Raw genomic sequence first — 13,153 nt, forward strand, 5'->3', positions numbered from 1 at the left:
AGGTCCCGATCGATTTTCACGGCGGTGGCGAGGAAGTGGATCGTCCTGCGGATGCGTTTGGTGCTTCGTTGTCCGGGGACTTCGACTTTGGATTATGAGGGATGGATCAGTTATCCTTGTTTTCGGCCGAATGTGGCCCTTTGAATTTGGATTTCGTTTAGGCCACGATGGCCGTATTTGTATTTCCGGGACTGGCCGTTGGTGGCTTTGAATCCCTTGCCGCTTTACGCGGTTTATTTATATGATAAATGTTTCGTTTCGAGTTTTTCCTGAGTAGGGTTGAAGTAAATACGAGTTGTCGTCTCGTATGTAGTTCTAATTAGACGTTCAATCTGTTGGTTCGTTCGTGATTTTCGTAAAAATTTATCTGTCTTTACGATTTTCGAGAACATTGAGATACGAACGGAGAGGCATGGTTTATGATCTCGTATCTTTTAGATATCATGCCTTGAGATGTTTGAGACCAGAGCGTTGGGTTTAGGGCAAGACCTAGGTTTACTTTCGGTTAAGGTTTGTGCGGTGACTAGCCGGCTATCGTTTTTCCTGTTGCGATTTCTTCCTGACTCGCACCGGTTTAAAGTCCGCGATATGTTCTCGGCTTATATGACTTGTATGGTACGAATCGAGCATCTTCTCAGAATCTGGAAGTGCTAAACCAAAATTTCGGATTTTTGTTGTAGCGCGCTTTTGTCCTTGTGCTGGACGTTTTTAAAGATCAAAAGAGTGATCGGATTGCGTTTGTTTAAGACGGCTGGCGTGTTCGTCGGGGCCAATCGACGAACGGGGTGTAAGGTTTTTGGTGGTCGCGTTCGGACAATTTGTTTAGCATTGTCCTCGAATTTTAACTTTTTGCGACGTCTCGCAGTTATTTTCGAGGATTATGCGTGTTTGAAAGGTGATAATCTTTACGATTTTTGGGCCGGATGAGGCCGCAGACGAGCGTAAACTGAAGCGTAAGCGTTTTCGATAAAAAGACAGTGTATATTGTAAAAATTTTTATGTTTCTAAAAACTCGATTACAATAATGGCGATTGTGGGAGTATACGAGTATACGCACCCACTCCCCCCCCCTTTTTAGAGAGGGGGATAGCTGAACTCGTCTTTTGACAAGCTGCCTACGTACCCCTTTCGAGGATCAAGCCATCTCGTAGTTCTGTTTCATGCCGCGAGTGTTCTTACTCGGCGGTTGGTGTCGCGATGTCCGCCTTGACCGTGTCGATCGTGGCTGGGTCGACGCTATTTTCCGGATGTTCCGGTTGAGTTGTCGCGTGGGCTTCGGATTTATGTCGAGCTTCGACGTCCGATGCGTTTGCGTTGACAGACGATTTTACTTCGTCCTTGTGCGGGGCGCTTTTGGCCGAAGATCGATCTATCTTCGCGCGTTTGCCGTTTGCAGAAGCCGTGATTTGCCTTAACTTATGCTCCGCGAGGAAGCATAGTCGCGACTGTTTTTGGCATCCCCAGATGGCCGCGACTCCGCTCGGCGTTGGGAACTTGAGACCCAGGTGGTAAGTTGACGGAACTGCCTGCATGGCGTTGAGCCATGGGGTTCCCATGATCACGTTGTAGATAGCGGGATGGTCGACTACCGCGAATTCGACGATTTTCGTGATCTCCTTGGCCATGACTGGCAATTGGATTGACCCGAGAGTCATCGACACTTCGCCTGAAAAACCCGTGAGTGGTTTTGGCGTCGGAATTACCTCTCCGAGTTCGATACTCATCCGATTGAGAGTGTCGCGGAAGATTACGTTGACCGTGCTTCCCGTATCGACGAGTACCCTTCCGACTTCTAAATCTCGTATGACGAGATCTATGACGAGCGGGTCGCAGTGAGGTTGGTCGATACCGCCGGCTTCTTCCTCCGTGAAGGTGATCGAGCAATTTTGGCCGTCTCGAGGAGGAGACCATGTAGGCCATTTTGCGCTTGATTCTGCCTTCCGTTGGTAAGCCTTGATGGCTGACACGGTATCGCCGCAGTATTGAGATCCTCCGATGATCATATTGACTCTGCGACGATTGTTATCGTTCCCTTTGTCATCCGGCCTCCTACCGCGTTTATCCCCAGGTTGGTTTCGTTGAGGAGATTTTTCGGCGGGCGGATTTCTGTCCGTCTTTGGAGGCCGATCAGAATCGAGGATGAGATCCTTGACGCTAGTTACTTCCGAAAGCTCTCCAGCGAGCAGCTTCGCGGCCAGTCTTGCTCCCAAGACTTTGCAATTGTCGTGGAGTGTCCTCGGGATTGGTGGAACTCGCAGAAGGTGTTCTCGTCATACCCTTGATTGCGAGTCCATGTGTTGCCCGTGGTCCGGCCTTGATCCGAACTGATCGCATAGTTATGCGCCCCTTGGAGATCTTCCCCCTCGTGATGGACGTACTTGTCGTTACGAGAGTTCTTCTTTTTCCCCTTCGGATCTGCGTCTTTCGAGGATGGTCTTGCCGGCTTATGTTTTTGCGATAAGACTTTAGTTTCTTCCTCCACTATGATATAGTCCGTTGCTTTGTGGAGGGCGTCCTGGATCGTTCGCGGTTTGTCGAGAGTTATCCATTTTCTGAATTTCGACTTGTACCAGAGCGTCTTTCTCAGCGCGTCGATGGCCACTTTGTCGCTTATCCCGCTGACCCTGGACATTATCAGTTTGAACCGACTGATAAACTCGCGGAGGGGTTCGTCTTCCCTCTGGGAGAGACTCCAGAGATCAACATCGGAGGTTTCCCTGTCTATGAATACAGAGTACTGTTTGAGGAATTCCGATGCGAGCTGTCGAAAACTCCCGATGGTGTTGCGACGAAGGCGTGCGAACCATTCGAGCGCTGCTCCTTCAAGATTTTCGACGAACAGGCGGCAATAGCCGGCATCCTTTTCGCCGTCCTTCAGTCTTGCTCTTCCCATCGCGATGTGGAAAGCCTGAAGGTGCGCTTTTGGATCGGCCGTACCATCGTACTTCGGTACTTTGATCTTTCCCGGATCGGACACCCTCATGTCCGAAATGCGACTGGTAAAGGGGGTCTTTCGAGCTCCTTCCAGCAGTCGATCGATCTCGGGGGCAGCACTAGTAGCATGATGGATTTGAGACTTTACGGCTCTCACTTCTGCCGCAGTCTTGGTGATGTAGTCGCGAAGATCGCGGATATCCGATGTCTCGTCAGTGGATTTCCGAGCCTGTCGGCGCTTACTGCGAGTGAGCTCGGTTTGCCTTTCGGCCAGCTCCTCTTGTTCGTTCCAATAGGCGACTTCTTCTTCTTCCGTCATTGGTTTTTCGAACGGGGAGCCTTCCCGAGCGGATCGGCTTCTGGTCCTTCTTGGATGTCTGTCGACATCCTCGTCGGTGTCGTTGGAGACATCGCTAGGATCCAGGTCAATGTGTTCGGCTTCCGAGTCCTTTGCAGGGAGCGGAAGACTTTCAGAGTTCCCCTTCTCGATGGGAGACTTCTCGCTGGGGTTTTGACCGGAAGGTCGTTCCCGCGCGACTCCTGCTCTATCGAGTGGGGTGGCGAAATCGAGCCTCTTCCCGCGGATTTTGGTGGTTCCGCGGGGACGGATAGCTTGGGTCCTTGCCGTTAAGGTTTCAACCTGTTTGGTCAAGGTATTCACGAGCTTATCCTGTTCTTCCGACCTTTTTTCATAGGTGGCGAACATCTTTTTAAACTCCTCGAGAGTCGCGGCGTTGGCTTGCGCGTTGGCCGCAGATACGTCCGCTACCGGAGTGTGGAGATCGGTGCCGCTGCCTCCGTTAAGGGGAGTTTGCACGTTATCCGCGTCGTTGGTTGACATGTCTGACTGTGTGTGGCTTTTGCGGGTTAGATTGATCCGTAAGTCCCCCTCCTTCTAGCGCCAAACTGTGGGAACCGAAATTCGCACTGTCGATTTCCGTTTAAATAAGGAAACTAAGAAAACCCTAGTTTCCCAGAGGACCCGGATATCTGTTAATTACCACACGTCAAGCAATCAGAACACGAGAATAACAACGATAAAAATAAGAAATCGAAAAGAGAGCAAAGTAGATCTTATTCCGAATCTGCGTATGAGCGTTACAACAAGGTATAAGCCTGGGCTCGAGAGCTGTCGGCGAGATTCCTAGTTCTAGCAACCCTAAGACGGCTAAACCTAATTGAGTCGCAGCTCGAAATAACAAAAACGGAAAGTTGCCTAAATCGCTCTAAGTGCTAAGTTTGCTCTGAAAAAGTTCTCCCTTCTGCTCCTCGCCTAGGACTCCTTATATACTAGCTCCAAGGTCGGTTTACGCTTTTACTCTTCTGCCCTTAAGCCGTCATAGCATAAAAATGGAGATATTCCATTTTTCCCGATCTTCACAATTATCTTCAAAACTTCCGTATTTATCCGCGGAAACTTGACATTTATCCTTCCTCGCGGGCCAAGCGCGAACCATGCTGTGGTTCACGGGCTTTTGGTTAGGAAAAATCGTAGGATGGGCCTCGAGTCGTGTTTTAGGTCCCTTTGGGCCGTCTTCCGACTCGACACGTTTACTACGAGTTTTCCGCGGTTTCTAATCCGCGAAGTTTGATCGATGAATTAGAATAGCGGGAAACATAGACTGAGCTTGCTACGGTCTTCGGGAGATAGCATTCGAAGGTTTGACGAGAATGCAAGGACTGGTGTCGTATCGATGTTCGGAAAGGTTCAATCGCTACACAGCGACCGAACTTTGGCTCGAGCCCGGTCGCTATGTAGCGACCGAGCGAAACGAGTGCTCGGTCGCTACGTAGCGACCGAGCTTCGGCTTGAGCTCGGTCGCTACGTAGCGACCGAGCGGGACGATCGCTCGGTCGCTACGTAGCGACCGAGCTTTGGCTCGAGCTCGGTCGCTACGTAGCGACCGAGCGGGACGATCGCTCGGTCGCTACGTAGCGACCGAGCTTTGGCTCGAGCTCGGTCGCTACGTAGCGACCGAGCGGGACGATCGCTCGGTCGCTACGTAGCGACCGAGCTTGGCTGAGCTCGGTCGCTACGTAGCGACCGAGCGGGACGATCGCTCGGTCGCTACGTAGCGACCGAGCTTTGGCTCGAGCTCGGTCGCTACGTAGCGACCGAGCGGGACGATCGCTCGGTCGCTACGTAGCGACCGAGCTTTGGCTCGAGCTCGGTCGCTACGTAGCGACCGAGCGGGACGATCGCTCGGTCGCTACGTAGCGACCGAGCTTGGCTGAGCTCGGTCGCTACGTAGCGACCGAGCGGGACGATCGCTCGGTCGCTACGTAGCGACCGAGCTTTGGCTCGAGCTCGGTCGCTACGTAGCGACCGAGCGGGACGATCGCTCGGTCGCTACGTAGCGACCGAGCTTGGCTGAGCTCGGTCGCTACGTAGCGACCGAGCGGGACGATCGTTTGGTTTGAATCCCAAAGAATACTTCTTCGTAGAAATAACCTCGTATAGGTTATTTTTACGAAAATTATATCCCTTCTTTTACTAACTCTTTCGGAAATACGATTTCTGAGGATTTTCGGGTGGTAATTCCGTCGTAACCGTTTTTGACCCCAACAAATCGTAGGATGGGGCTCGAGTTGTGTTTTAAGTCCCTTTGGGCCGTCTTCCGACTCGACACGTTTACTATGAGTTCTTTCGATAAAGAACGAACTTTCCGCGGTTTTTAATTCGCAAAGTTTGATCGATGATTTAAAATAGTGGAAACATAGACTGAGCTTGCTACGGTCTTCGGGAGATATCATTTGATGGTTTGACGAGAATGCATGGACTGGTGTCGTATCGATGTTCGGAAGAGCTCGATCGCTACACAGCGACCGAACTTTGGCTCGAGCCCGGTCACTATGTAGCGACCGAGCTTTGGCTCGAGCTCGGTCGCTACGTACCGACCGAGCTTCGGCTCGAGCAATCAGAACCAAACTGTGGGAACCGAAATTCGTAAGTCCCCCTCCTTCTAGCGCCAAACTGTGGGAACCGAAATTCGCACCGTCGATTTCCGTTTAAATAAGGAAACTAAGAAACCCCTAGTTTCCCAGAGGACCCAGATATCTGTTAATTACCACACGTCAAGCAATCAGAACACGAGAATAACAACGATAAAAATAAGAAATCGAAAAGAGAGCAAAATAGATCTTATTCCGAATCTGCGTATGAGCGTTACAACAAGGTATAAGCCTGGGCTCGAGAGCTGTCGGCGAGATTCCTAGTTCTAGCAACCCTAAGACGGCTAAACCTAATTGAGTCGCAGCTCGAAATAACAAAAACGGAAAGTTGCCTAAATCGCTCTAAGTGCTAAGTTTGCTCCGAAGAAAGTTCTTTTTTTTCTGCTCCTCGCCTAGGACTCCTTATATACTAGCTCCAAGGTCGGTTTACGCTTTTACTCTTCTGCCCTTAAGCCGTCATAGCATAAAAACGGAGATATTCCATTTTTCCCGATCTTCACAATTATCTTCAAAACTTCCGTATTTATCCGCGGAAACTTGACATTTATCCTTCCTCGCGGGCCAAGCGCGAACCATGCTGTGGTTCACGGGCTTTTGGTTAGGAAAAATCGTAGGATGGGCCTCGAGTCGTGTTTTAGGTCCCTTTGGGCCGTCTTCCGACTCGACACGTTTACTACGAGTTTTCCGCGGTTTCTAATCCGCGAAGTTTGATCGATGAATTAGAATAGCGGGAAACATAGACTGAGCTTGCTACGGTCTTCGGGAGATAGCATTCGAAGGTTTGACGAGAATGCAAGGACTGGTGTCGTATCGATGTTCGGAAAGGTTCAATCGCTACGCAGCGACCGAACTTTGGCTCGAGCCCGGTCGCTATGTAGCGACCGAGCGAAATGAGTGCTCGGTCGCTACGTAGCGACCGAGCTTCGGCTTGAGCTCGGTCGCTACGTAGCGACCGAGCGGGACGATCGCTCGGTCGCTACGTAGCGACCGAGCTTTGGCTCGAGCTCGGTCGCTACGTAGCGACCGAGCGGGACGATCGCTCGGTCGCTACGTAGCGACCGAGCTTTGGCTCGAGCTCGGTCGCTACGTAGCGACCGAGCGGGACGATCGCTCGGTCGCTACGTAGCGACCGAGCTTTGGCTCGAGCTCGGTCGCTACGTAGCGACCGAGCGGGACGATCGCTCGGTCGCTACGTAGCGACCGAGCTTGGCTGAGCTCGGTCGCTACGTAGCGACCGAGCGGGACGATCGCTCGGTCGCTACGTAGCGACCGAGCGGGGCGATCGCTCGGTCGCTACGTAGCGACCGAGCGGGACGATCGCTCGGTCGCTACGTAGCGACCGAGCTTTGGCTCGAGCTCGGTCGCTACGTAGCGACCGAGCGGGACGATCGCTCGGTCGCTACGTAGCGACCGAGCTTTGGCTCGAGCTCGGTCACTACGTAGCGACCGAGCGGGACGATCGCTCGGTCGCTACGTAGCGACCGAGCTTGGCTGAGCTCGGTCGCTACGAAGCGACCGAGCGGGACGATCGCTCGGTCGCTACGTAGCGACCGAGCTTTGGCTCGAGCTCGGTCGCTACGTAGCGACCGAGCGGGACGATCGCTCGGTCGCTACGTAGCGACCGAGCTTGGCTGAGCTCGGTCGCTACGTAGCGACCGAGCGGGACGATCGTTTGGTTTGAATCCCAAAGAATACTTCTTCGTAGAAATAACCTCGTATAGGTTATTTTTACGAAAATTATATCCCTTCTTTTACTAACTCTTTCGGAAATACGATTTCTGAGGACTTTCGGGTGGTAATTCCGTCGTAACCGTTTTTGACCCCAACAAATCGTAGGATGGGGCTCGAGTTGTGTTTTAAGTCCCTTTGGGCCGTCTTCCGACTCGACACGTTTACTATGAGTTCTTTCGATAAAGAACGAACTTTCCGCGGTTTTTAATTCGCAAAGTTTGATCGATGATTTAAAATAGTGGAAACATAGACTGAGCTTGCTACGGTCTTCGGGAGATATCATTTGATGGTTTGACGAGAATGCATGGACTGGTGTCGTATCGATGTTCGGAAGAGCTCGATCGCTACACAGCGACCGAACTTTGGCTCGAGCCCGGTCACTATGTAGCGACCGAGCTTTGGCTCGAGCTCGGTCGCTACGTACCGACCGAGCTTCGGCTCGAGCTCGGTCGCTACGTAGCGACCGAGCGGGACGAGCGCTCGGTCGCTACGTAGCGACCGAGCGGGACAAACGCTCGGTCTCTACGTAGCGACCAAGCGGGACGATCGCTCGGTCGCTACGTAGCGACCGATCTTTGGCTCGTGCTCGGTCGCTACGTAGCGACCGAGCGGGTCGGATGTTCGGTCGCTACGTAGCGACCTACATCGGCTCAGACTTGGTTGCTACGTAGCCACCGGACAGCGTGTATGTGCGGTAGTTACGCTACGACCGAGCTTGGTCCGTTTGCTTCGAATCTTCAAGGATTCTTCTTCGTAAAAACTTTATATCGGTTATTTTTTACGAAAATTATATCTTTCTTTTTACTATCTCTTTTGGAAATGTTATTTCCGAGGGTTTTCGGTTGATAATTCCGTCGTGACCGTTTTTGACCCCAACACCACGCATCTTTGAAGGACTCTCCAGCCTCCTGCGAGAATGTGAAAATTTTGTTCCGAAGTTCTTCAGCGTGCGCCTCATCAAAGAAGTTTTGTAAGAAAGCATTCTTGATGTCGGCCCAGGATGTTAAAGATCCTGTGGGTTGCTGCCTAAGCCAGTGCATCGCTTCTTCATTCAGCGTGTATCTGAAGAGCTTGCACAGCAGGTAATCTTCGGGGACTCCTTCCATCCGAATAGCAGCGATTAGATCCTCGAACCGTTCCAGATGGTCCATAGGATGCTCGTGCGGTAACCCAGAGTAGGGTATCTGCGACACGAGAGTGTAGTATTGAGGCTTCAGCTCGAAATTCTGCTTCTGGATCTCCGGAAGTCGAATAGCTGATCTGTTGGAATAGTACTCATCTGGGCGATTGTAGTCAGCCAGTGGTTTCGATCGAGCGTCCTCATCTACAGGTTGAGCAGCTCCTGTAGCATTAGCATCAGGGATTACAGTCCCCTGAGCGTCTATTTTCTGACCTGTTGCATTACGCAGATGACCGTCCTGGTCATACAGGTTTCCGTTCTCGTCATGTGTTAGAATAATAATGTTTACCATTTTTGATGATACGGCATCGATCGACGTACACGGTGTAGTATCGATCGTTGTCGAACGATTGGGATCGATCGACGATGAAGGTCTGGTGTTGGTCGATGGTTGGTTGTGCGTATCGATCGACGACGATGTTGTTGCATCGAGCGAAGTGGAACGTTGACCTCTACGGATGGTGCGTTCTAAATGAGCAGGATCGTCTGAGAAGAGCAAGTCTTTCTCCTTGTTGCTTCTAGTACCGCTGGGCATGCACCTGAAAAGACAAGAAAAAGATTATGTTAGAAAGGGGGTAGAGAAAAGAATAAAAATCAATAAAACTAAATCTAATGGCGATCAAAGCTCCCCGGCAACGGCGCCAAATTTGATACCACTCAAATTACCCTAAGGAGTGTTACTCTCATCAAAAGAGGTTCAGATGTAGTACTTAGGGATCGAATCCACAAGGAGCTAGGGAACAATTAAATCTAGTGTTTATTAATTCTAGGAGTTGTAAATGTTTAAATGAAATAGCAATAGTAACAAGCGAAATAAATAGTAAATGTAGTGTTTATTACCCTAACGAGTGTTACTCTCATCAAAAGAGGTTCAGATGTAGTACTTAGGGATCGAATCCACAAGGAGCTAGGGAACAATTAAATCTAGTGTTTATTAATTCTAAAGGTTGTAAATGTTTAAATGAAATAGCAATAGTAACAAGCGAGTAAGAAATAAATGTAACTTGTTGGGAAATGATATTAGATGCAGGGCCACTATTCAGATGTTGGAGATTATAATACCTATAGATGCCTATTTGTTGCATGCATGATATATTAGAGCTCAACCGCTTAACTCAGTTATCAGCTGTCGCATGTTTCACTGGTTAACAAGCTAGATCTCTTGTCTCAACGGTTAGTATGTCGACAACGAAAGAGTGTCGATCGATGGTCCTATTGGGACGTCGACCGATACACCTTTGCCAACGTCGATCGATAGTCAGTTGAGGACATCTATCGACGGGTTCTAGCCAGGCCTATGCGCGAGTATGATTTGCCCTATTAAGATACTAAATTGGCGGTTAGCCCTCTCTAGCAGTCCTAATATGATAGATAGATGTCAGGATGGGATAACAAGGGTGCTTGAATATGCAATCCTATGATCAAGTTCTAGTTAGCAAGGCTAAAACACGCAATGAATACAAATCTATCATTAATATCACAACAAGGCAGATCTATAGTTTGGGGCTGATCCCACAAACCTATCTGAACCTTGGATCTAATAAGTGAACTACTCAGACATAGCAAAGCAATTCATAACAATGAAGAAATATAAATTCATAGTATAGATGGAAAGAAATGAAAACAAGGAGTTCCAATCACAAGTGATCTTCTCTCCAAAACTCTCTCTTCTCTCTCAAAGTAAAACTGTAACAAAAAGCTCTTTCTGCCGTCAAAACACTTACGCAGTATATAATCTATTAGGTTAAAAACTCGTCAGGGCATTTTCGTAATTTGGCTTGGCCTTGGGTTTTAAGTCCGCTGGATCCAAAATGTCGCGTGTCTAATGTCTCGACATCGATCAATGGTACTTGTGTACATTGATATACCTTGGATTTGATCCATTTTTATCCATGGTATATTAGTATTTTACTATATATATATATCTCTGTTTTCTACTCTTCTAGGTATGTTTTCAGGTTCAGGTGCATTTTGGAGCATAAAGGACATTTCACCCGAGCTGACCACTTAGAGGTCGATGAGAGGAAGAATAATCGATCGATGCGCATCAGTGCTGACGATCGATATCAGGAAATGCCTCGACAGTTGAAGATTAATATCGATCGATGTACACAAGTACCATCGATCGATGTCGAGACACCATACGCGACATTTTGGATTCAGCAGACTTAAAAACCAAGGCCAAGCCAAATTACCAAGATGCCCTGACGAGTTTTTAACCTAGTAGAATATATACTGCAAGTGTTTTGACGGCAAAGTCATAGCTTCCAATATCATCCTTCTTGATATAATGTTGCTGACCTCTTTCTAATAATCTTTTTCTTGTCTTTTCAGGTGCATGCCCAGCGGTACCAGAAGCAACAAGGAGAAAGATTTGCAGTTCTCAGATGATCCTGCTCATTTGGAACGCACCATCCGTAGAGGTCAACATTCCACATCGCTCGACGCAACAACTTCGTCGTCGATCGATACGCACAATCAACCGTCGACCGACACCAGACCGTCATCGTCGATCGATCCCAATCGTTCGACAACGATCGATACTACACCGCGTACGTCGATCGATACCGTGTCGTCAAAAATGGTAAACATTATTATTCTTACTCAGGATGAGAACGGAAACCTGTATGACCAGGCCGGTCATCTGTGTAATGCAATAGGTCAGAAAATAGATGCTCAGGGAATTGTAATCCCTGATGCTGATGCTACAGGAGCTGCTCAACCTGTAGATGAGGACGCTCGATCGAAACCACTGGCCGACTACAATCGCCCAGATGAGTACTATTCCAACAGATCAGCTATTCGACTTCTGGATATCCAGAAGCAGAATTTCGAGCTGAACCCTCAATACTACACTCTCGTGTCGCAGATACCCTACTCTGGGTTACCGCACGAGCATCCTATAGACCATTTGGAACGGTTCGAGGATCTAATCGCTGCTATTCGGATAGAAGAAGTCCCCGAAGATTACCTGCTGTGCAAGCTCTTCAGATACACGCTAACTGGAGAAGCGATGCACTGGCTTAGGCAGCAACCCACATGATCTTTAACATCCTGGAGCGACATAAAGAATGCTTTCTTACGAAACTTCTTCGCTGAGGCGCGCGCTGAAGAACTTCGGAACAAAATTTCCACATTCTCGCAGAAGGCTGGAGAGTCCTTCAAAGATGCGTGGATTAGATTTAGGTTCTTCCAGCGATACTGTCCACACCACGGATTTAACGAAGTGCAGCTGCTAAGCACTTTCTTCCGAGGTCTCGCCTTACAGTATCAAATGGCCCTTGATACGGCGAGTGAAGGAAACTTCACTACTCGGAATCCGTTGGAAGCTGTGAGACTTATCGAAAACCTTGCTAACAGCAGCAGCACCAAAAACACTGACTCTAAACGGAAGAAGTCTGTAGCCTATATCGGGAAGAAACAGATGGACGAAGTAAGAACTAAGTTAGATGTGGTGCACGAGCTTCTTAGGAAGCAAGTCTGTTCAGCTGAAGGAGAAGTAACAGATACGGAAGGAGAAGAAAACGTGAATTACATCGGAGGTACCGGATTCCAGAAAGTTGGAAACCAGGGCAGAAACAGAAACTTCTTTGGAAATGGCCAAAGAAGTAACCAAAATTCACAATTTCAAAAACCCTTCAACAACAGCAAGAGCTATTCAAACTCTTACTACCAAAATCCACCACCCCAGACTCAGGAAAGCAAGATCGAAGAGATGCTTGATCGAGTACTGTTGGGACAACAACAAATCACCGTAGATTTCAACGGTAAGATAGACTCTGCCTACAACAATCTGAACACCAAAATCGAGACCTTAGGGACTCAGGTGAGAAAACTTGAAACCCAAGTAATTCAGACGGACGAGACTATAAAGAGGCAAGAAGCTTTCGCTAGAGAGGCAAGAGCCGACAAAGGAAAATACCACGTAAATGCCATCATAGATGATGATTTCTGGCAAGTGGTGAGAAATGAAAAGCTTGAGGAAGGAGATTTCGAAATCGAAAGCTCCATGAGTCTCGGTGGATCCCAATGGTGTCGACCGATGTCGATGAACTCGCATCGATCGACAGACCATGATGAAGATCGATGGATGGATTACTCTAGTCATCGATCGACGTCGTCTGCCAAATCGACTGAATGCAATGCGGTTTAAATTCTAACTCATGAAGAATTCGCAGCTAAGCATCCTCACCCACCCTCCCCTTTCTATGAAAAAATCGATCGATCGGTTGAGCCAACCATCGATCGACAGAGTGAGTCCGACGTTGATCGTCAAAACACACCACCCATCGATCGACAGGCACCTCTGACATACCGAGTGCGGTTACCCTCAATCGATAATGATTACATCAATGC

General features: G+C 48.9%; 1 non-coding gene across 1 annotated transcript; it reads right to left on the minus strand.

Moving 5' to 3' along the window:
• Positions 1 to 11,910: 11,910 nt before the first annotated feature.
• On the minus strand, positions 11,911 to 12,016 carry LOC125575972. The gene has a single exon (XR_007314512.1). It is a non-coding gene; the product is annotated as a small nucleolar RNA R71 (small nucleolar RNA).
• Positions 12,017 to 13,153: the final 1,137 nt, after the last annotated feature.

Source organism: Brassica napus, chromosome A6, assembly GCF_020379485.1.
Source record: "Brassica napus cultivar Da-Ae chromosome A6, Da-Ae, whole genome shotgun sequence".
Lineage (NCBI taxonomy): Eukaryota > Viridiplantae > Streptophyta > Magnoliopsida > Brassicales > Brassicaceae > Brassica > Brassica napus.